Raw genomic sequence first — 25,564 nt, 5'->3', positions numbered from 1 at the left:
GAATTTTCTTTTATGTATGGGAGACTTTTTAATTGCTGATCCATCAATCTCCATACTCGTTATTGGTCTGTTAAGATTTTCCACTTCTTCATAATTCAGTCTTGGCAGGTCATGTGCATCAAGGAATTTATCTGTTTCTCCTAGGTTATCCAATCTGTTGGTATACGATTGTTCATAATAGTCTCTTATGATCCTTTGTATTTCCATTATATCAGTTGTAATGTCTACATTTTCATTTCTGATTTGAATCTTCTATTTTCCTCAGTTAATCTAAGAAAAAACATTTGTGGATTTTGTTTATCTTTTCAAAAAACCAACTCTTAGTTTTTTTGATCTTTTCTATTGTTTTTCTAGTCTCGGTTTTGTTTATTTGTGCTCTGATATTTTTTATTTTCTTTCTTCTACTAACTTTGGGCTTAGTTTGTTCTTGTTTTTCTAGTTTCTTGTGATGCAATGTTAGGTTGCTTATTTGAAATCTTTCTTCATTTTTGATGTACATGTTTATTGCTATAAACTCCCCTCTTAGAACTGCTTTTGCTGTATTGCATAGATTTTTGGTACGTTGTGTTTCCAGAATTTTTTAAATTTCCCTTTTAATTTCTTTATTGATCCAGTGGTTCTTCAGGAGCATGTTGTTTAATTTGCATGTGTCTGTGAATTTTCTGAAGTTCCTTCTGTTATTGATTTCTAGTTTTATACCATTGTGGTCAGAAAAGATACTCAATATGATTTAAATCTTCTTAAATTTGATAAGACTTGTTTTGTGGACTAACATATCCTGGAGAATGTTCCATGTGCAGTTTAGAAAATGTGTATTCTTCAGCTGTTGAATGAAATGTTCTGTATATATCCATTAGGTCCATTTGCTCTAGAATGTAGTTTAGGTCTCGTGTTTCCTTATCGATTTTCTGTCTGGGTGATCTGTCCATTGCTGAAAATGAGGTGTTGAAGTCTCTAATTATTATTATATTACAGTCTATCTTTTCCTTTAAGTCTCTTAATATTTGCTTTATGTATTTAGGTGCTCCAATGTTAGGTGAATATATGGTTATAATTATTATATCCTCTTGCTGAATTGACCCCTTTATCATTATATAATGACCTACTTTGTCTCTTTTTACAGTTTTTGACTTAAGTCTACTTTTTCTGATATAAGTATAGCTACTCCTTCTGTCTTTTGATTTCTATTTGCATTAAATATCTTTTTCCATTCTTTCACTTTCAGTCTATGTGTGTTTTTACAGGTGAAGTGAGTCTCTTGTAGGCAGCAGTTGGGTCTTGCTTTTTATCCACTCAGGCTTATGTCTTTTGATTGGAAAATTTAATCCACTTACATTACGGGTAATTATTGATAGACAAGGACTTGCTATTGCCATTTTGTTCATTGTTTTCTAGATCCTTTGTTCCCTTCTTCATCTCTTGCTTTATTATTTTTTTTGTGGCTAAGTGATTTTTCTCTAGTGATATGTCTTGATTCTTTGCTTTTTTGCATACCTACTATAGGTTTTTTTCTTTGTGGTTACCATGAAATTTACAAAAAAGTCTTATAGTTGTAGCAGATTATTTTTAAGCTGATTAACTGATGATGATGTAACTTAGATTGCAAGGGAAAAGACCTTCTATGCTTTTACTCCACTTCCACTTCATTTTGAATTTTTGATGTCACATGTTTTTATATTGCATATGTCTTAACAAATTACTGTGGTTATTATTATTTTTAATGGTTTTGTCTTTTAACCTTCATATTAAAGAAATAAATAATTTATACATTACCATTACAGTATTAGAAAATTCTAAATTTGTGTACTTATATTTACTAGTGAGTTTTATAACTTTAGATATTTTTATATTACTCATTAGTGTTGTTTTCATTTAGATTTAAGAACTCCCTTTAAACTGAACCAAGATCCACACCTTTCACCTCTCTCAAAAATCAACTCACACTGGGTAACAGATTTAAACCTAAGGATTGAAACTATTAGAATTCTAGAGAAAGATGTTGGAAATACTCTTCTAGACATTGGCCTAGGCAAAGAATTTATGAAGAAGACCCTAAAGGCAATCACAGCAACAACCAAAATAAATAAATGGGATCTGATCAAATTAAAAAGCTTCTACACAGCTAAAGAAACTGTCACAAGAGTAAACAGACAACCTACAGAATAGGAGAAAATTTTTGCATGCTACAAATCCAATAAAGGGCTGATAACTAGAATCTACTTAGAACTCAGGAAAATCAACAAGAAAAAATCAAACAACCCTATCAAAAAGTGGGCAAAGGACAAGAACAGAAACTTTTCAAAAGAAGACAGAATAATGGCCAAAAAACATATGAAAAAATGCTCAACCTCTCTAATCATCAGGGAAATGCAAATCAAAACCACGATGAGATATCACTGATCTCCAGTGAGACTGGCCTTTATCAAAAAGTCCCAAAACAATAAATGTTGGCGTGGATGCGGAGAGATAGGAACACTCATACACTGCTGGTGGGACTGCAAACTAGTGCAACCTCTGTGGAAAGCAATATGGAGATATCTTAAAGGGATACAAGTAGAAGTACCATTCGATCCAACAATCCCATTACTGGGCATCTACCCAGAAGAACAAATGATACTCTATAAGAAAGACACCTGCACCTGAATGTTTATAGCAGCACAATTCACAATTGCAAAGATGTGGAAACAACTCAAGTGTCCATCAATACATGAGTGGATTAATAAAACGTGGTATATGTATACCATGGAGTACTATTCAGCTTTAAGAAACAATGGTGATATAGCACCTCTTGTATACTCCTGGATAGAGTTGGAATGCATTCTACTAAGTGAAGTATCCCAAGAATGGAAAAACAAGCACCACATGTACTCACCATCAAATTGGTATTAACTGATCAACACATAAGTGTACATATAAGAATAACATCTATTGGATGTCGGGCAGGGGGGAGGGGGGAGGAGGGGACATTTGCATACACAAAAAGTGCAATGCGCACCATCCAAGGGATGGGCACACTTGAAACTCAGACTTGGGGGGGAGTGGGGAGGCAAGGGCAACATACATAACCTAAACATCTATACCCCCATAATATGCTGAAATAATAAAAAAAAAAGAACTCCCTTTAACATTTCTTGTAAGACAGATCTGATGATGATGAATTCCCCTAGCTTTTGTTTGTCTGATAATTAGTCATTTCTGAAGAACAGCTTCATGGGTATAGTATTCTTGTCAGATAGTTTTTTTTCCTTCAGCACTTTAATAGATCATTCTACTCTCTCCTGGCCTATAAGGTCTCTGCAGAAAAGTTTGCTGCTAAGTGTATTGGAACTCACTTATACATTAATTGCTTCTTTTATCTTGCTACTTTCAAGATCTTCTCTTCATCTTTGATATTTGACACTCTAATTATAATAATTTTGGGGATACTCTTACTTGAACTAAACCTAATTGAAGACCTTAGGCCTTCCTGTTCCTGGATATTTACATCTTTCTCCAGGTTTGAAAAGGTTTATGTTATTATTTCTTTAAATAAACTTTCTATCCCTTTGTCTCTTCTTTTTTCTTAAACTCCTATTACTCGAAAATTTGCTCTTTTGATGCTGTCCCATAAATCCCATAAGCTTCCTTCATTTTTTTTCATTATTTTTTCTTTTTTCTCCTCTGACTATATATTTTCAAATAAGCTATCTTTGAATTCACAGATTCTTCTCCTTGGTCAATTCTACTGTTGATACCCTCTATTGTATTTTTTATTTTTTCATTGTATTTTTCAGCTCTAGAATTTCTATTTGATTTTTTAAATAATTTCAATGTCTCTATTAAATTTCTCATCCTGGTCCCTTATAGTTTTCCTCATTTCACTGAATTATTTCTTTATATTTTCCTGAAGTTTACTGAGCTTCCTTAAACCTTTTTTAAAAAATTCTTTGTCGGGCATTCACATATCTTCATTTCTTTAGGATCAGTCACTGGCACCTTATTTTGTCTGTCATGTCTCCATAATTGTTTTTGATTCCTGTGGCAGTACATCAGTGTCTGCACATTTGGAAAGGTAGGTATTTGGTTCAGTCTTTGCTGATTGGCTTTGACTTGGAAAGCCCTGCAGCAAGTATGGCTCTGTGGTGGGCCAGAAGCCTGGGGCAGCTGTGACCAGTACAACACTGCCAGAAGCCTGAGGCCTGCTATGGCAGGTGTGGTACTGGGGTGGGCCGGTAGCTTGAGGATACTGAGGCCTGCCTGCTGCTGAGGGTTGTTTGGGAGCCCAGAGCTGATGTTGGCCCAGTGGTGGTGTGGGCCAGAGATTAAATTCAGTGTGCAAGACTGAAACTTTGGGATGTGTCGGCCTGCCCATTGCTGGGGAAGATCTATAAACTCAGTCTTTGGGTACTGGCCTGGTATATGGGGCTGTGGGAGTTTGCCTGATTCTGGGTTTGACTGTGGTAGGCCCAGTGTTGTAGTTCAAGGCAAAGCTCTATGCTCACTTCCCTCTTCTTCCTGTAAGTGAGATGGTATCTCCCTCTACACTGTGTTACCTCAGGTTGGGGGAGGGGTGACATGGGCCATGTAAAAGTGTCCAAACTACCCTCTTCAATACATCTTTTCTTATCATTGTGCTACAACCAGGTATTGCAATGTCTCACCTGGTTTCCTTAGCTCTTATGAAGGCATTTTCATTCATGAGTAGTCATTCAAATTGATGTTTCTGCAGGGGGATGATTGCTGGAGAGGTTTACTTTGGCATCTTGCTCTGGCCCCTCCCAGTACCAAAATATCCTGACACCTAGTGCAGTGCTCTTTTCTGTAAATCAAATGTGGCTGAAAATGCCCAAATATGGCCCTCAAAGTAGAAGAAACCTTTGGAACAAGTATCTTTGCTGTTGCTTTAGATGTGGATATGCATAATATTCATATATCCTTTTATTAGGAACTTGGTTGAATTCAATCAGGGCACTGGTAATCAGTGACCAGCTTTGTAGCTAGTACTTTGGGGTTTTACTGCTGCTTATAGTTTCTTTCTCTCTTTGTCTTAAATCCCCATTCCTTGGCCTTTGCACATTTTCTCTGCTGCCCCAAGGGGACTTGCATCTATAATGCAGTTGTCTTGTCTTCTGCCACTGAAATCCTGCATTTCATAAAGTGTTTCCCTGTTGCCCTCAGGATAAGCTGATCCCAAGAATAACACTTCCTGGTGGCCTGATAGTTTGGGGGCCTTTTGTCTGTTTCCTGCTTTGATTGCTTTCTCTTATTCCTGGGGATTAGAATCAAACTATTATCCTTGGGAACATGTGTCTAATTCTGAACAAGATGTATTTCCCTGTAGCCTGATGTAGGAGGAAATTACGTATCATCTATCCCCTCAGATTGATAAGTAGAGGAAATTGAAGAGGGCTTTGCCTCATTTGGGTTATTGTAAGTATGGTCCCTGTGAAGATAATAAGGGGCACATGGGTGTGCAGACATTGCTTACCACCAAACTCTATAGATGTGAACTTTGGGACAAGCTGTAGGAGGGGAGACTGGTCTGATCACCTGGATGTGGATGAAACACAGTGGTTGTCCACTTGAGCCACTAAGAACCTGCCTAACTCCTACAAAGGAAAAAAAGGCAAAAGAATAGTCTTGGGGTTTGTGTCAGCACTTTACTCGGGTGAAAATGAAGGAAGGAGGGATTTAGTGACTTTTTTTTCCGTTTCAGGTATGTGTAGGGAGAAAGGTTCATGTCAGATAGATCGGTCAAGATCAAAGCATCAGTGGCCCTGGGAGAAGGATGGATACTCTTCCTGGCAATTATTTAAGCAATAAAACTGTGAATATTATGACTTGCCTCTAAGGCATTAGAAGCATTCCATTAGTCTAAAATATTAGTAAATTGAATTCTGGGGGAGCTGCATGAGAGCTTAACTCTTCTGACAATGGGGGAAGGTCATCCTAAAGGTAGAGGAAACCCCTTAAATTTGTGTAAGGCAGGGAGGACATATCTCTCTTCTCAGGTTTTTCTACAAGAAAATACAATCCTTTGAGGCATCAAGATTGAGAAATTACTTTAAATGAGAATAAAGTAGACTTTTATTTCCTTTAAAAAACATAGGCTTCATAAAAGGACCACATCTTTTTCTTGAGCCACTTTGAGCTCATACAATCCCCAGTTGGCTCTCACTGAAGCTTGCAATGTGTGGAAACTTGAGGGTTTTTGTGGGCGTGAAAGAACTCTGAGGATGGAATATGATTTTCTTTATCAGGGCTTGCAAGCAAGCCATGTCTAAGCTTTGCTGTGTAACAAGCTTCCCTAAAACTTAATGGCATAAAACAGCCATTTGAGTCTGCTTGCAGATTCTGTGGGTCAGGGATTTGAATGGTGCACAATGAGAATAGCTGTCTCTTCTCTACAATGTCTGGGCCAACCTGGGGAGATTAAAACAGAGCAACTAGATAGTTGTGGTTGGGATCATCTGGAGGCATTATCACTCAAATGTCTGGTGATTTTTGTTGGCTGTTGGCTGGGATCTCAGCTGGCCTGTTGGCTAGAACACTTACACATGGACTCTCCCTTTGGTTTCTCTCTGTGGGCTCTTTTAGTTTTCCTGCATGGTGCTAGGTTCCAAGGCCATATTCTTCAAAGGAACAAGGAAAGAATACACAGCATTTTTACGATCTATCCTTGGAAGTCACATAGCGTTATTTACACCATGCTTTCTTTGTCATGACAATGAAAAAGTTTTGTCTATGTTCAAGGATAGGGGACATAGATTCCAACACTCAATGGGAGTGTTGAAATCACATTGTAAGGAAACCATATGTAATGGAGGATATTGCAGTCATCTTTGGAAAATACAATCTGCCAAAGCCACTAATGATTTTTGGAATAATGGGGGAGATAGATTGGTGATGGGTAGAGGGATAGATAGAGCAGCCCAGCTGTACACTGCAGAGATAGCTATGGTTGAGGTAGGCCAAAGATCACATCTGTAGGCTCAAGGCCTATGGCCACAGTCTCTACCATGAACATGTGTACACGTGTTTATGGCTGGTCACAATTGGGATGGAGGAGGGAAATTCAGGTAGTATCTTAGTTCAGGTTGCTACAACAAAGTACCATAGATTGGGTGGCTTGTAAATAGCAGAAATTTATTTTTCACACTTTTGGAGACTAGAAGTCTAAGGCCAGGGTGGCAGCGGGGTTGGGTTCTGGTGAGGACCCTCGTCTAGGTTGCAGACTGCTGCCTTCTTACTGTACCCTCAAATGGTGGAAGGAGAGTGAGCTAGCTCTCTGGCCTCTTTTTATTAGGGCACGAATAACATTCATGAGGGCTCCAACCCCATGATCTAATTATCTCCCAAAGACCCCACCTCCAAATACTATCGCCATTGGGATTAGGGTTTCAACTTAGGAATTTTAGGGGAGAGACAAATATTCAGTTAGTCACAAGTAGCTTAATGAAACTGATCTTCACTGATTAGGTGAACATCCAGCAACATGCTCTTCTGCCTGTGAGTTGGCAGTGTGTCTATCTTTATACAGAAAGGCAAAGGTGGTGCTAAAGGTCTCAAGGTCAAAAGGTGTCAAGTCCTCTTTGCTTGTTGGTTAGTCATCTAGAACAGATGTTTGATTAATCCATGGGATGCTGCATAAAGAGCATATAGCTTACTTGGAAGTACAATCCCACATTGCATCTATTTGCTTAGAGCACTGGCTAGATGCTATCATATTTTTAGAATAATTAATTTTGGGTCTGGTTCTCTGAGAAATACAACTCACAGGTTACATCTTGTGTGACAATTGCAGAGGAGCATTATCACCTTTGAAAAATAAAAGAATATTTAATTATTCTTATTTTTTCTTAACATTCTATATCATTTCATATCTATATAGTCTCTACAGAGAGGTTTAAAAGTCAGATGATTTATTTCAGGCACTCAAAAGGCGCTTGTTCAATTAGCTTAGTTAGTACTTACTACAATCATTAGGAGGTATGAAAGATCTGCTTCTCAACAGTAATGATGGTTTTCAAAGTGATAAAAGGCCCTTTAATGTCCTAGGGTCTTTCTCTTTCCTAAGACCTACACTTGTGGAACTGACGATGGTAGCTCCTTCACTTCCAAGGATGTTTGGGAACCTGTTGGCATGATCCCAAGGCTGGAGATGCTCTGCTTTCCAAAGTACTGGAGACCTAGCTCTGGCCACTGAAGTTCAGATCTTATGTTCTCCTCGTGTATGAAAGTATCAGTCTGGAATTCTAATTTTCTTGTAAACAGTTAACTCTCAAACAAAGCAGGTACATATGTACTGAAATGAATTGAGGCTTGCTGCCAGCCCACTTGGCATTTGCATTTGTGTTCTGGGAACAGTTGGAATGAGATATCAACCAAGTGGCTCTTGAAGATTTAACGTGATTTAAACATTTTCAACATGCCTTAAAAACACAATAATGGTGATTCGGGGCAAGGAGAAGATGGGAGAGAGAGCTAGGGGACTTGCAGTGCCACCATGCCACCAGTCTCAATGTGGTTTTACAAGCCTCTGACCGGAGAACCTTAAGAATGAAACAGATGACATAGTCAACATTCCTGGTTGCCGGGAAAGTGAAATGGAAGTGCCATACCTGTGAATCCACTGTTTTCCCTAGGTACTTTTATAACAAAGACAGTCAAGTGGGAAAAGAGAGAAAGGTTCTGACTGAGAGGGACACATTTTAGAGATCCTGGAATTGAGCCATTCAAATGACTGAAATATTTGGGTTCTTCTTGGATGGTATCTATTTATTATTCTTATTATATTTTCCTGTTGAATATTTCTGAAGAAGGTGTTTCCAGCCATACTTACTAACTTCCCTTTGAGAAAAGTAGATTTATGAAGTAAAGCTAATTTTACACAGACACATTTATGCATACCCATGTTCACATATAGTCTTTAAATGTTTCTGTGACATTTGTCCTTTCAGTAGGAAGATAAAAACAACATCGGAAAAAGAAAAGAGACTTCTAATGGTAAACAAGCAGGATCAACTCACAGCCTCAACCTGTGCTGTACGAGAAGCCATGGGTTTCGCCATCTGCTTTCAAGTCCAGGAGTTAGCGATGATGATTAACTTCAGTATCAGCTTGCCTGCATACAGAATGCTTCACTGAGTTTCCCCAGGTGCACAGCAAACATGAAATTTTAAAGCAAGCGCAGCAACTCCTCAAGTGGTGTGAAAATCCAGAGACACATTGCCTGACACTGTGTGCATATCTAGTCTGCAGGCTGGAAAGACCCTAAAGAGCTCATGGAACTTGGATCCTGCACATTTGAATGCATAGGGTCAGTTTCCTCACCCTTTTTACAAAATAAATGCATTTCAAAAACTGATCTTTCTTCAAGTAAGTCTAGTTCTTATGACAAATAAGCTAAAGGAAATAAGATTCCTTTCCTTCAAATAGTTTCTAGGACAGCTTATCATCCCTCCTTTGTAAGATTCTGGAAAGTGGCATAGTCTATTATGCCCCAAACCTGGGTGGACACTAATGATTCCCAAATATGCATCTCTGGCTTCAAACTAGCCTCTGACCACTGGCAAAGTGGAGATAATAATACCTGATGTAGTTGAAAGAGTTATAAGAAGTTACATATGTAAAGGATCTTTATGTAAATTGATCATCATTGATCACTGCTACTTAAATATGAGGCAGTTCTAACACTGACTTCATAATCAGTATTGCTGGTTTGTGATCTACATTTGTGGAGAATATAGAAGGAATATAGAATATAGAAGAATATAGAAAGAATGTCAATAATTTTTGCCTCACAGAATGGGAAGATAAAGCTCACAAATATTCCAGAACGATTTCACACATTAGTGGTTTTGAAGGTGCTACATAGTGGCCTGAGTATTTTTCAGCCACATGCATTTTTTTATTATACCATCAATCTCATAATTTTCAAATGTACACCCAATAAAACTAAGTATTAAGAACCCTAGTTTATATATTACTATTTAAATAATTGGTCCATTTTAAAAGCCGTGGTTTTAAATCATGGACATGTAAGGAAGAGTACTTAATGTTCTCCTTTTGAAAAAGATACAAACTGCGAAAAATTTTTAAAAATGTATTGGATTTGTTTGGCTTGTTGCCTCTGTAAAACTCAAAGCATCCATTACTTATGAACAAGACAAGTAGTGCCTTAATTGCTATGCTGCCAAAATGTTGGTGGTGAGTACAGGAACACTGATCAACTGAACAGAACTAGGATACAAAGCAATGGACTTAATCATCTCATGACAATTAATTGAATGTTTCGTATTTTCTGGTGGTGGATTATCAAATATGGAAACAAAGAACGAACCATATTCCATCAACTATAAAACAGTCCCATGACAACTCAACACTTACAGAATTGACTCAACTCTACAGATACAGATCTAATTTAACCATTAGTCAAAATTGAATGGACCAGGCTTCTTGCTTCCTTCATGTTACTTCTGGGTGTGAGGAACAGGGAGTAGAGAGAGAGGACTGGGGTAGAGAGAAGAGTTAAAAAGAGAAACCAGAAAGGCCAGATTAACAAGTTCTACATTTCAGGATATTGATGTGGTCAGAGCCAAGGCTTCTACAGTAGCCATGGCTACTCTATTGACCAGCTCCTGTCCACAGACATCATGAGAATATGTGATGTGACATCTCAACACCACAGTGCAACACCCTTTACCATTATCCTCTGAGTTTCACTCCATCACCACCACAACTCACACCCCATACTAAGCAGGGGGTAGTAATGAAAAATGGGGGGAATGAAGCCTATTTCTGACTTGCCTTTGCACCCAGCTAATGGATATTTATGATGGGGAGGTTGTTTTATTTTATGACTCCATGAGCTCTTTATATACATGGGCCAAAAAGAACTTTGAAGTCATCATCTGGGTCCAGGTTATCAGGATTTCTTGGCACCAGGATGACAAACTACAATGCCTGTATCACTTAACATCCAAACCAGGACCCTTTGGTAGGGAAAGGTGATGCTATTAATAGTTATTCCAGGACAATAAGCATATAGAGAGCCATCTTGGGCCAAGTAGACATAGAGGTGAGATCCCAGGTAAGTTTTAACTAGCAAATAATGGGAAGGTAAAGAATTCCCACGGAACTATCTAATACTACCCCACTCATCAAAGAAGCTGTAGAACATCCTAAGACTGAAAGGTCATCAATTAGATAAAGAACATCAAGTATGTCATCTAGAGAGACGGATGACAATAGGACACAGTCTAAAAGGGGCAAATTGCTCTTAATGTGTGTGAACATGCATGGAAAATTATTTCATTTTCTCACATAAAAACTCACTATCATTCCTTGTAAGAATCTTCCTTTCCAACTTTTCCCCTCTATTTCTTTCCAAACCCTAGTCATAGTGTGAGAACTTACAATACTAAAATGGTGGGCTTATGTCTTGATCATAAGTGATATTAATGAGTACATAGTCCCAGCAAGGCAAGGAGGATCAAATGGCCCTGCCCTGGACTCTGGTGATTCCAGTTGCAAGATTATTTCCACCCACTAAACTAACAAGGTAAGTATCTCAAGAGTGTTGCATATTTTCAAATGTCTTGCAGACCTGTGGCTGGCTGCACCATATCACATGTCAATCCAACCTCAAGCAGGAGCAAGAAAAGCTCAAGTCAAGAAACTGATTCCTTCACGTGAAGGTGACATGACATTCACCAGCTCCAGGCTAACACTCTACCAAGACAGTGTTTCATTTTGAAGGCTTCAAAGCAAGAGAATAAAAATATCAGAAGATGAAATCAGACACTTCATTTGCAGAGGCCAGCAGTCCATTTCTACGAGAGATGACGCTTTTGGGGAAGACAAAAGGGAAGTGTGTCCAATTAGAAAGGACACTGAAAGAAAGAAAGGTAGATAGATGGGCTAAGAGTCTTAGAAAGGAAGGGCTTTATCATTCAGGTTTATGATACCCACAGGCATCCCACCATTCTGTAGAGTCGACTATGGAAGGATTTCACATAGGCCCTGATAGTTTTCTGGGAAAACACAGAAATCTTTACATATATTGAGTAAGAAATATGAGTGATTTCAGGGCATGCTAAAGAGATAAAACAAAAATTTCTATAGAAGGCTACAAGGTAGATTCACAGACATCATAATAACTTTGTCAACTATTAATGCAATTAGTCCTATTAAAAATATACCCTATTCAACCATTAATGGAGTCCATTTGTATACCCCAGAAGGCCTTCTCAGCCTTGAAATACTGATTCAGAATTCCAGCAAAGGGCCCACCGTGGTGGTGATCTCCAGCCTTGACTGCACTAGAGCAGTTCTGCACCTTCACCTACTCCAGCTCTCTGCACACTCCCTCCACTTCAAAAGTAGGGAAACTAACCAGATGGTAGAACATGACCTTCTCCTGTCTGTAGGCTGAAGGTTTCTAGATTTTCATAATGCAAGGAAAGAGAAACTCAGGCTCAGAATTCAGTTCTTCCATTTTACTGGCATCTTAGAATCATAGCATCACTGTCTATCAAAATTGGAAAAGATAATTTTCTTCATTCAACCTCTCATTCCACAAATATAGGAGCCAAGCAATGGAAAAGAGACAAGATCAGTCAAAGGTCAAATGCCTAGGCTGATGGTGAGTCAGGGACTAGAATCAAGATTTCCTGACTCCCCACCCAGTGTTCTTTCTACTATAGCATATTTTTCTCTGTATTATTACTTATATTCTTCCCCAGTGCTTTATTTAAGAAGTAGGAAAATTTACTGAAACCTTTTTTACTATTTCCATGAAGGTCCCAGAGGTAGCTATAATGCCTTCTCTCTTGCTAGTTTTTTTGATAGTACACAGTCTAAGTACTTAGGTGGCCCACTGACACACCTTCCTAGAATCCATAGATTGATGTGAAAGCCCCTGATCAAGAGACCTCTTTTTTTCTAATTTGATGCTTACATTTTTTTTCCTACTAAAAAGCCTATTGCTATCAGTAAACAAAATTTAGATATCAGTGCCTTGAAGCCTGGCAAAGTTACGGTTCTATTTGTCATTTAGGGCTTCCTGCTAGTAGGAAATGTATTCAGGAGACAGCAAGAACAGATGAGTAAGAATCTCAAAGGGAAAAGAAATAAATAGTGCAATTAATGTGATATGAAACCAAAATAAGAAAATCTACTTTGAATAAGCAACATCGTGAAGATATAGAAAATTTTTTTTTGGCTGAAAGGAGAACGTTTTGCATCTGATTCTCCAACAATGAAGTTTTCAAGTTGAAAAATGCTAAGGGTTAAGAGATAAAGACTGATTCTCAGAACCTTATGTTTATGCATGTTTTTAGGTATTTTTAGGAATCTGAAGGTAGACAAAGATTATGAGGAACAAATTTAGATGTTTTGTTTCACACAAAGGATAAAGTGATTAGAATTGAAATTAATTAGTATGGAGGTGGAAGAGGGGGTGTTTATCAAGCCATAGAAGTTTCATGATGGATTTTACTACTGTATAATCTTTTTATTAACTTTAGAAAAATGACTGATATGCTGGCAGGCACAGAGGAGAAAAACAAGACAAAAAGACCAAAGTTGGAATGCACTGGAATGAGACTGGCTCAAAGAAGCCTGCCCCAGGCATGTAGATTAGAAACCGAAAATGTTTTCAGAATGGTTGCTGTGTTTTCATTGCACAGTGAAAGAATTTCTTTGCACTTGAGGAAAAAAAAAATCCCTCTAAAATGAACCACATGTACTGTATCTCTCTAAATGTGTATATTCCAAGGAAGTACTGTGTACACAAGCAAAGAGAACCCAAATGTTGAACAAGCATACATGGATTAAATGAAACTATCCTGTCTTTCTCCACCCGCCCCCTCACCCACCATTGCCCCTTGACACCTTTCTTGGATGTTATCATTCTGATAATTGCCTCTCTTTTTCCTGACATGTGTTTGTGTAGAGACTATTCATGGTTCTAGAGAATTAGCTTGACTGAGGGCTTTCATATCTCTCATAACACTCAGCACAACACAAGGTTTCAGAGAAATGGATTTTACTGTAAGTTCTGCCAAATGAACACAAACATATGGATGGGTTTGAATTGTTTTAGGTGGTTCAGCTTTATAAATGAGAGATTTCTGTACTTTTTGCCAGCTACATATTATTCACAGGGCTCAAAGAAGACTTTTTCTATGCTAAGTCTTATGTTGGAGCAGGCTGCTTTAGTAAAAGACCTTAGTATTATTAAGAAATCAAAGGATGATTAAATCACAAAGCAATAGAATGTTCTAGTTACTGGATATTCTATGGCTGTAAGGTTTATCAGGTAGTTAAGGTGGAAAAACATTGCAAAGCAGAAGCTTCTACAGCTCAAACTGGTACCCCAGCATTGGTAGAACACTGACCTTCATTTCTTTTATCTGATGATACTCATTCACGTGTTTGCATTTTATCATTGATCGTTGTCTTAATGAATGAGTTTGAAATAGATAAGAATCACAAGAAATGCATAATCAACACAAATACCGTGTCACCCTTTGATGCCTCTTGGAATAGTTTCAGTGCCATTTCTGCCAATCATATTTCTTCCCTTCAAGGTCAACTCCTTTCTTCTCAGAACACACCAGCCCCAATGGGAAGCTCCCTCCTCTGAACTCCCAGCTCCTTCAGCTTTAACCTTCGTGAAATTATTGTTCGAAAGGCTGCCTTGTGACTTTTTTCTGCATTCTTGCCTTGCAGAATTAGTCAACTTTCCCTATCTCTCTGCCTCATCTTCCCAGCTAAATACTAAATCAAGTTCTCTATCAAAGAGTAGTAGTAATTTTCCTTTCATCTTTCAGGCCAGTTTTTGGACACATCCTTAGTGGAATTATATATTTTAAAAGCATATAAAAAGCAAGGTAAACATACAGAAAACTTTCAAAACTCACATAAGCTCTGTCCTACTCAAGGCTCAGTGAGTCCACAAGGAGAAAAACACCCTAAATCGACATGATTCACTGGGTTCACACAGCAGGAGAACCTATTTATCCTCTGTGATTGCCTCAAAAGAACTTGCTTAAGATAGGTGTTATATAAATCTAAGAGATTCCTGGTATTGCAATGCAGAATGCAGCCTAATGAAATTCTTAACTGTTAAGTACCTTTATTGATTCCAAAGAATTCATCAGAGAGAACTGGGGTAATAAGGTACATTAACACTTTCCATGATGCATAATCCTTTTCAGGAAGCTTCGATACCCTGAAGGCCCAAAGCCGAGAAAAATAATTTGTTCTCCAGTCTCCTGTGACTCTTCTCCAAGAAAGAAGGCAATTTTTCTCAGCCAGGTTTGCACTTCACTGATGGTTTGTTTTTCATATCCAAGATGTTATTATTGTATTAATCTTCTGCTTGCAAATGAATGTGCAATATTTAGAAGGGTTTATTTTTGTTGTTGTTCTTTAAATAATGCATGTCGTTTCTTCACGAAGCCTGAAATGAAAAGAAACTGCTTATTTCTGACTGCATTAGACAAAATAGGAAAATTGATAAGCCCTAAATTAATCCAATCCATACCAGTTCTCCCAGCACTGGGTCTAACCAGTTGCTCTTTACATAGAAGTTTAAGCCATAGAGATCAGCGGGTACCAAAGAGGTTGATAAGCTTAGAATTCCCTGGGGCATGATAAGGTTCCTGGATTGAAGATTGATAGGGGAGGCTATTTATCCATGTACTTACTCAATCATGCAAATTCTATTTTTTTGTTGTCTATCATGTGCGGTAGCCATAGACAAAGACAGCAATAACCTAGACCTGGTCCTTGCCTTCATAGCGTTTACACTCTATTTGGGAAGCGGTCATAAATTCATACATTATACATAAATATTACCCCAGGGGAGGTTGAGGAATAAGCATGGTCTAAGAAGGTGTGCTCTTGGCCCTGTGTTCTCTCTTTAGGCCCTCCAACTTAAGCCGTAGGTACTTTGGTCTTCTAAGCCATCATGGTGGAAATCATGTTGAAAGTTAGTCAGGAATAATCTTGGAAAGAACACTTTGGTGTTACTATGGGGCAGGGAGAGATACTGAGTTCTGAAAGCTAGATTTTTCATCCTATCTCTGCCATCTTGGATAATTCATCCCTGTCTTGGGGATGAATTTTGTCTCCTGTATAATCAGGAGGTCTGCCTGGGTGATTAGGGAGGTTTCTTCCAGAGCTAAGATTCTCTGTATCAAACCACAGTTTTTATGTTTTATATTTTCTCTTGGTATCCACCTTCCTAGCAGGGATAATGGGTGATAGACCTTGAACAAGGAAGCCTTCTTTAGGCATCACCATGAGCTCCAGTTGACAAGTACTAGGGGCCAAGCCAAATGCTGGGGAAACAAACCCTGATTAAGATACAAGACAGTCCTTGCCTTCAGCAAACTTCAGCCTAGCTGGGAAGACTGAGACAAATAGAAAGGTGTGTCAGGACTAGGTGGTGCAAAGCATCATGAAGGAGGAATGTTCAAAGTCCATGGAGCACAGAGGAGGCCCACCTGCTGCTTATTGGACTGTCTGGGCTTCCACACCTCAGCCAGGGGACCACCTGGGGCATCCACTAAGGCTCACCTTCATCTTGACATGAAAAGAGTAACAGAACAACCAGGCCCACACTCTGGGGTGAAAACATGGTGGCTGAGATACAGATGCCTGGTCTGCTGTCTAAGCAGCACCATTAATACCAGGGCTGCAGATCCCTGGGCTTGTGTTGGTTAATCTCCCACCTGGGTCCATGACCTGGCCCACTCTCATCATATAGATGAACTGCCTTCTCCTTTTGACTTCTTTCTTTTCACTGTGTTTTGTCTCTCTTGGTCAATCACTCAGGCTCAGCCTCTTGGAGACAGCAAAGATCTATCACTCCCCTTGGAGATAGCCAAGATCTGTCCCTCTTCCTGAAGATAGTTGAGACCTATCACTCTCCCTGGAGATAGTCAAGACCTGTCACCCTCCCTGGAGGTAGTTGAGACCTATCACCCTCCTTGGAGATAGATGAGACCTGTCACCTTCTTTGGCCCCTGCCTCACCCCATACAGCAAATTGCCAAGTTCCAGTCAAGCTCACAGTCCCTCTTCCCTTCACTCTTCTTAACATTCCCACTTGTCCCAGCCCTGCATTATTGCAGTAGCCTACTACATCCCCTCCAGTTTTCCCCCTTTTCAATACACCTTTTGTGATGCATGTGGCTTTATTCTTGGACTGTAGCAACGGCACATTTGCCCTAGTACATTACTAAAGGAATCTGGGGATCCCATGTCTCTCCAGATGACCACACAGCACTGAACACAGAGCCTTGGGTCAGTGGGTGTCCATTAAGGGTCTGGAAGAGACCTCAGTGAGCCCATCTGTGCCACCAACATTTCTCTATTACATACCATCTCCCCCCAAAAAGGAAACTTGATTGAGTTCTCTGCAGAGCCTTGAGGCATCTGTGGGTACTAAAATAGAAGGAGGATAGAGGATAATTTACTTAAATGAGATAGTGTTGAGAAGGGCTTTACATGGAGCCTGATCTGAAATTAGTGCTCAGTGACTCAGTCACTCTACTTGAGAGGTCTGACCTTCTTTCAGATCTTTCAGTGTCCTTCCTGTCTCCTGACCTTGTCACAGGCCATTCTTCCTGCCTGGAATGATCCCCCTCTCTTCTACTGGACTAACTCTAATCCATTGTTCAAGTCTCCTCTTAAGGGTCACTCTGACCTCTTCATTTTCTCTTATGTCATCCTATTCCATGCCATCATAGCTGCCCTCACACCCACTGCCTCCTCTTAATGATTTTGTGTTTACCTATGTGTCTAACTACTACCTCTCCAACAAAGCTGTGAGATCCACAAAGGCAGGGACCATGGCTATGGACCTTATCACTGTCTTTCTGGAACTCAATGCCTAGTAGGTGCTCAATAAATACTTGGTGACAGAATGGATGCATAAATTAAAAGGACAAATTTTTTCATGAGCATACTATGTTCTAAACCTAACTTTCGGTTTTCACATATAATATATTTCTAAGCTGAAATTCTTTGTTTCAGAAAAGTCCAGAAAACCTTTTCCATTCTTCGTCTTTCCCCCATTTGTTAGTGTTCTGCTGGTGTTTGGAGCAGTACTTTTCACAGCATCTCTCTCTCAACCTTGATCCATTACCAGTCACTTAGGAAGCTCTTCTCTATGCTTTTCTCCAAGTACTTTATCAAAGGTTAAAACAACCTATTTTAAAATATGAGCTTTTATTGGCAATTTGTTTCTCTAATTGACAGAAATTAAAATAAGAGCTGCAAATTAGCCGAGTTTGATCTCAGGTACAGAGATTGACATGAGTAATCCCTGTAATGCCATCCTAATTGCTATCTGCTCGACTCTGTGATTAGGAACATTACATTATTTATTTAGCCTTTGATGCTAATGTCAGAATCAGAACCAACCAATAGCTCTTTAGATTTCTGTTCCCAGATGCTCTCTGCTGCTTCTCTAGATTCAGATTTTAGGCCAGGAAGCCTTACATGGGCTTTCCAAACCCTATTGGGGGGCAGCATTTCTTTCTCAAGTAGGCTGGGAAAGAATGAGGGGTCCTGGGTTCTGAAATGTTGGGGAAAGTGCAGCTCATTAGAACAGCAATGAGGGTCAACGTGACTTTAAACAGCTGGTCCACAATGTTTTGGAAGAAGAATGGCTTGGCAAGTCTGAGAGATTAAGTGGCTTGACAACAGGACCGACCATAGATCAAATCGTGAGGCAGGCATGCATCACCTGTGGCATCCCCTCATCAGAAGCCTAGACCTGTGGAAGAATCTACCCAAGCCCACAATTAAGGGGGCCTAGTTTTTTCTGTTCTTTACTCTTCTTTTTTTTTTTTTTTTTGAGACAGAGTCTCACTGTGTTGTCCGGGCTAGAGTGCAGTGGCGTCAGCCTAGCTCACAGCAACCTCAAACTCCTGGGCTCAAGCAATCCTTCTGCCTCGGCCTCCCAAGTAGCTGGGACTACAGGCATGCGCCACCATGCCCGACTAATTTTTTTCTATTTTTAGTAGAGATGGGGTCTCGCTCTTGCTCAGGCTGGTTTCGAACTCCTGAGCTCAAACAATCCGCCCGCCTCGGCCTCCCAAAGAGCTAGGATTACAGGCGTGAGCCACAGCGCCCGGCCTGTTCTTTACTCTTTATCAGAATTTTCTCCTAGGTGCTAATTTCAGGGCCCACCCAGTCCTCTACTATCTGATAAAAAGCAGCAAGCAATGGTGAAAAGTGCAAGGAATTTGTTGTCACAGGGACCTGGGTTTACATCCCGGCTGACAACCATGAGGCCTTTAGCAATATCTAATTACCTTTTTGCTGAACCACAGTTTCCTCATATCATACCTAGGGCTGGCAAGAGTGACCTCATAGAGTTTTATGTGGTACAGACTAGACTCAATAAAACATTACTTTCCCTTTATTTATAACTATTGAAAGCTTCATTGGTTAACTTCGAGGTAAGATATTTGCATTTTAACAAGAAATGATATTTCAGTACAAAGCAGTTACTAAGTGTTGGTGAAATTTTAGATGCTAGAAATCTCTGTCTGTGTGTGTGTGCGTGTGTGCTTATGTGTGTGATTGTGTTTGTGTGGGGAACAGGGTACTTGGGCCCAAGATGCTATATTGAATTATGGATCTATGATCTTCATTCCTCTGCAGTCAACTTTTCCATCCACTTTCTTGCCATGCCTCATGGAGCCAGTAACTGGGCTTTTGGCATTTTTTTCTTAGAAACTGAGCATCTCCACCCCTGTACCTACAATGCCATCAAATGATCCCATGTCTTGATTGCCTCAGGCCAGAGTCTGTGTCTAGATTCCTGGTGCCCATGCACACTTGCTCGGGTCACTTTGATTATTTGCATACACATCCTCTCACCAATTGGGATGTGCTTTATTCTTGAATCTTCATTATTGATGATCTGGTTCTCTCTATCATTCCTCGACGACAAGGTGTGACAAGTTATCAGTTGTCTTTCTTTTCTTACACACCTCTTATAGTGCAAAACTGTGTGATCAGCACAGACATTTAGTAGGTGGCCCATTATGGCACTGCATTTGGAGTCAACTATGTTTCCAGTAGACTTATCTGCACAAAGGACCTATTACTATTTTTCTGCTATGAAGACTGGTGAATGCTTTATAATTAATTTTTAAACCACTGAGAGGAGGCCTAGAAAGGGAGCAAATATTCAGGATTTTTCAAAGGTGAGTTAATCCAAAAATGGCATTCTTTGGTAGGAAGATTACATCTACATGTTGAGGACCAGTTACAAAGTTTCCAAACACTCAAGAGGTCATTTGACAGAACTCACTATACTCCAGTTAGCCCTATTAAGGTAGCTGATTATTTATTTTGCAATTACAGTTTTGTTGGTGAGAAGAAACCCTGAGACATCTCAATGCAAAGCTATTCTAGGATTACAGTGGGAAATCAACCAACAACTTCCAGGAAGTTTCCTCTGCTACTTCTTATTACGACTTGGAGTGTTACCTATTTTTCGATAGAATTGAAAAAAGGATGCTCACTGCGCATCATCTGTGAGTGCGGCACTGTGCTAAGGACTTCAGGAGAAGCAAAAGTATATGATATGGTTCCTGCCATGTAGGTGATTACCACTTATGGGAAAATAAACTACAATGAAACAAGCAGGGATGAAATAAATTGAGAACAATAATTGATTGTGAAATTACATGATGGCACAACTAACACATCATCCATATTTAACAAATATCAACATAATTTGTTTCAGATTCTCCTTTTTTCTTAAGAAATAAAATACTACCCATGCTGTTGAAGCCCTCACCCATCACATTCCTTTCTGACCCCAGAGGTGACCATGGTTCTGAATTGGGTGTGCATTTTTCCCAGCCATGGTTTTATACTTTTACTATATAAAAAATATATGCATTAAAAAGTATATAATCTTAATTTTGTTTTAAGTTTTTACACACCATCATACTCTCTATATTTCTTCACTATCTCCATTTCTGAATCAACATTGTTTTAAATTCACACATATTAATATATATATTTTAAATGTCACATATTTCCCATTTTATTTAAGTACTATAATAGGTGTGTGTGTGTGTGTGTATATATATATATATATATATATATATATTCATCTCTTGTATTGATTGACAGTTAAGCTATTTGATTTTTATTTTTCTATTGTAAATAGTTTTCTAATGAATATATCCTAGAATATATCTCAGTGTTCATTTCTGAGAATTTCTCTAAGGCATACCCTGAAAATGAAATTGCTGGATCACAGAACAGTTGCAATTTCAACATCCTATCTATGAATATGTTGGATCTTTCTTTTTATCTAGATTCTCATATATTTCACTAAAGTCTTACATTTTTCTCCATGAAGGTTTTGTATTTGTTTTGATAGATAAATATTTCTTACCTCTTAGAATTTTTGTTGGTTTCAATAACGGGTTTATTGTTATTATTACATTTTCTAATTAGTTGCTGATGCAAATTGATCTGGTATCTGGCAATATTTCTGAATTTGTAGTAATAAATAGTGTGTATTTTGGGCTTTATTTCAAAGTAGAAATATCATTGGCAAATAATGACTATTTTATTTCTTCCTTTTCAGTGCTTACACATGATTTCACTCACTCACAGCATTGACTATCAACAATTTAGATGAAAATGACCAGAGCAGTTGCCTTTATTTTATTCCTGAAATAAAGTGAATGCTTCTAGCACTTTTCCATTAGGAAAAATTTTTTGTGGAAATTGTTTTTAGATAAAGTAGCTTTCCCTTTATTTCTAGCTGTTTTTGTTTGTTTTATTTTGTTGTAGTAATTTTTATTATGAATGAGTATCGAATTTTTCACAGGCTTTCTGAATCTATTAAGATAACCATATGGTTTTACTTCTTTAATTAATGTGATAAAAGCATTGAAGTGTTTTTAAATTTATGCTATCTTTTCATCACTTGGGCCGATTTTTTTTTAATTTTTAATGTTTTAGTGGCTTAAAGTGTGGACATATTTCCTGTTAGAGTCAAAGACAAGAGCATCCTCTGTGAAACTAAAGACCAATTTCCAAAATGATATCATGTGCTCATCCATCTGACCCTCTGGGTTACTGTCCTTTTTGTTCAAAATAAAACAGGATCCTACAGCTATACCATTCATATCTGTACGATGTCTCTTGCCACTGTTTTTATATTTACCCTTGGAACCGTTGTCAGTCCCTGTCTGCACAATTAGTGAACCAAGGAAATGTATAATCCTATTCTCTTGACTGACCCAATATTTTTCATAGGTAGCCCTGGCCATGTGCGGTCTGTACTGTGTTAGAAATTGAGACAACGGACTGGGTGCAGTGGCTCAGGCCTATAATCCAGCACTTTGGGAGGTTGAGGCAAGAGGATTGCTTGAGCTCAGGAGTTCAAGACCAGCCTGAGCAAGAGTGAAATCCTGTCTCTACAAAAAATAGAAAAATTATCTGGATGTGGTGGTGCTGTCGTCCCAGCTACTCAGGAGGCTGAGACCGGAGGATCACAGGAGTCCATGAGTTTGAAGCGTTTGAGATTACAATGAGCTATTATGACCCCACTGCACTCTACAGGGGCGACAGAGCAAGACTCTGTCTTAAAAAAAAAAAAGAAAAGAAAAAGAAATCCAGACAAAGAAATTGGATCTCAGTAACTGTATTCCCACCAGCTCTAACCCTAGTGGAGGAGATTGGTCAGACAGTGTCTCTACAGGCACTGCATCACACCCAACCCAGACGGCTCACTGCAGGAACTGAGCTCACCCCAGTACTTAGCAGTTTTTATATTTATGATTCCCACTCTCAGCCCCATCAGTGGTCAGGGTCACTCCTAAATCAAATCTCTTAAGATTCTCTTTCGAAGGTCCTCTTGTATGTAACCCTCTCTCTACTGCACACAGGAAATTAGGTATGTTCTCACCAGCACACAAAGCGTATGTCACATCAGAAGAGTGTAACTCTTGTGTTCCACCCTTGTGTTCATTTGCTGATGTATGTGGTTGTCTAGCCCAGTGCCGCTCAAAGCTCCATCTGAGGACAGTGCCAGTGTATGTTACCAGTCTGCAGTAAAAACAAGCCTGAAAGTGTTCGGATATCACAGTAATGTGATATCTTTGCTACCAAAGTTTCTAATTTTAATAACATTTTTAACCCAATAGTATCATCTTTTCAATATGTGGCACTGGCCACATTTCACGTGTTTAATAGCACATGGAGCTTGAAGCTACTATATTGGACTATTGGACAGAGCAGTTTTAGATCTGAATCCAAGTTCCTTAGACCCCAGAGTTCCTGCCAAAATGCCCCCAGGCCCACTTCCATGGCCCGCATGTACCCCTTCCCTGGGTCTTTCTTTCCAAGGGTAGGTCATGTTGAGTGTATATATTCCTTGGCCCAAGGGATGGCCACACGGCAGTTGTTTATGTATGAGAAGAGGAGTGTGAATGGAGCTTTAACATGTTGGCAAGAAGCCCCTCATGGTGCGGTTTCAGAGCTCAGGGTGGGAAGATATGGGGGACAGGCTGCTGGCAGGGAGCCTTTGTTTACACTTTTCTCCAACCCACCAATGTTAGGGGCAGACTTAGTTTACCAGCCAGCAGACTTTGCACCAATCTTTACAACTTGGAGACAAAATTTGCAATGTAATTTCTTAATAAACTTCATACATCCTACCTCTTTTCTTTTAAAACCTGAACACACCTCTGCATCTCACTGTTTTACATTGCATGCCTACCCAATATCAAAGAGCAGTATTTGTGGGAAACTACATTTAGGACATGCTTGCCTGGGCTCCTCCAAATAAGTCACTGTGTTTTGTATCTTGGGGCTGGTGCTTGTTCCACTCCAGTGTTTTATGAATAGTATCTTCTGAGCCCATTTGGGTTTCTGTGTAGTTTCTGTCTCAAGATTTCTTCTTGAGTTTTGGCACATGAGGTGCATTTCCTGGCATGCTTGCACCAGCACACAAAGTGCATATCACGTCAGAGAAGTGCAGCTGACCTGAGGAAATCAGGACACCTGAGGGGCTTAATCTGGAATCTCCCCCAAGCAGACCCTGAGATAAGAAATGAGCACAAGTAGTCAGGCAGTTTATTTAGTAGGAAGCATCATGAGAAAATGGAAGAGTGAAACAGAAGGGAGGAAAGCTGATTATAGGTACATTACAGAGTGGGTTCCTCTGTGGTAGACTTGGCTCGTTCTGTGGGGCATGGCCTGAGAGACTGCAGAAGGTGGCCAGGTTTTCTCAAGCAGACCAAGCAAGCTGGAGCATTTATCCAGCAATATTTGCCCTTCTTCGATTGAGGGTCCCTCCTGGGACGTAAACTTGAGGCACTTTTGGCGTCCTCAGCCAGGCCAAGATTGTTCCTTGCCTAAGAGAACACTCTCAGGCAGATAAACACAGGATACCTTGGCATGGTGAGGGAGTAACCAGCCATTGTTAATATAATGAGAACATACCATATTTCTGGATACTTTCTGTATATTATATATATATATATAATTTTGTTTACATACATATATCTCTGTGTGTGTGTATGTGTGTGTGTGTATAAAGTAAGGAATTTTGTAAAGAATTTTGTTTACACACATATGTGTGTGTGTATGTATGTATCTTATTAGTTCTCTTTCTCTGAAGACCCCCGACTAATACACCATATATGCCATAAATATATAGAGCTCACCCAAGGGGAAGATTACTCCTTTGGCAGACTTTTCCAATGGTAAACAAGATCTTGCTCATGTTTCTACTATTGCACAAAGTATTTGTGTTATTCATTGAGACCATTTATTAAGATGCTAGCCCAATTTGCATATTTTTATTTCCAAAATTTTCCCAAAGGACCAAAATATGCTCCTTGCCGAAATGTGCATTATTTTCTCCTTGCTCTGTTTTCCAGGGGAATGGAGAAAAAGTGTCATGGCCCTAGAAAAACATTTTTTATTTCTAAAAACCAATAGCAAACTCAAGATTGTTCAGATTTAGAGACTATTTATCAAAGTCTCTGAGGGATTTTGAAAAACACAAGTTCCAAGATTTTGGAGGAAGAAGTTTTCATATTTCTGCCATGTTCTCATCAAAGTAAGTTTTTGACATAAAATAACTCCTCTATAGGGGTCCGATGGGGGGTGTCTTCATAAACATCATTTCCCATCTATTTAGAGATCAAATACATGAAAAGGGTTTCACTGGGGGTGTTTTCTTTATCTGCCAACTGTTAGCTGATCATTGAAAGCAAAGAAGTCAAAGTGAAGTTCACTTTTTGGAGTGAAGTTCTCATCCTGACAGCACCTGTTTCTGAGCTCGTAGAGTGTGTACCTGAGATGGAGGTGATTATTAAACACAGTGCCCTGATCACTGCTGCTTGGCACAACATTTCCTGCTGCCTATCAGTGGTGGTGAGTAGACTTAATTCATCCGGTGAAACAGTATGAGTGAGGCAGAAACCTCCTGTTAACACGTAGCAATGGGTGGCCACTTAAAAGTGGTTGGGACTTTCTATGTGGCAATGTCCCATGCCAGCTATGATGAGTCTCTG

Source organism: Propithecus coquereli, unplaced genomic scaffold (assembly GCF_000956105.1).
Source record: "Propithecus coquereli isolate 6110/MARCELLA unplaced genomic scaffold, Pcoq_1.0 Scaffold153, whole genome shotgun sequence".
NCBI lineage: Eukaryota > Metazoa > Chordata > Mammalia > Primates > Indriidae > Propithecus > Propithecus coquereli.
The sequence above is the reverse complement of the archived record's forward strand: the minus strand, read 5'-3'. Positions refer to the sequence as shown.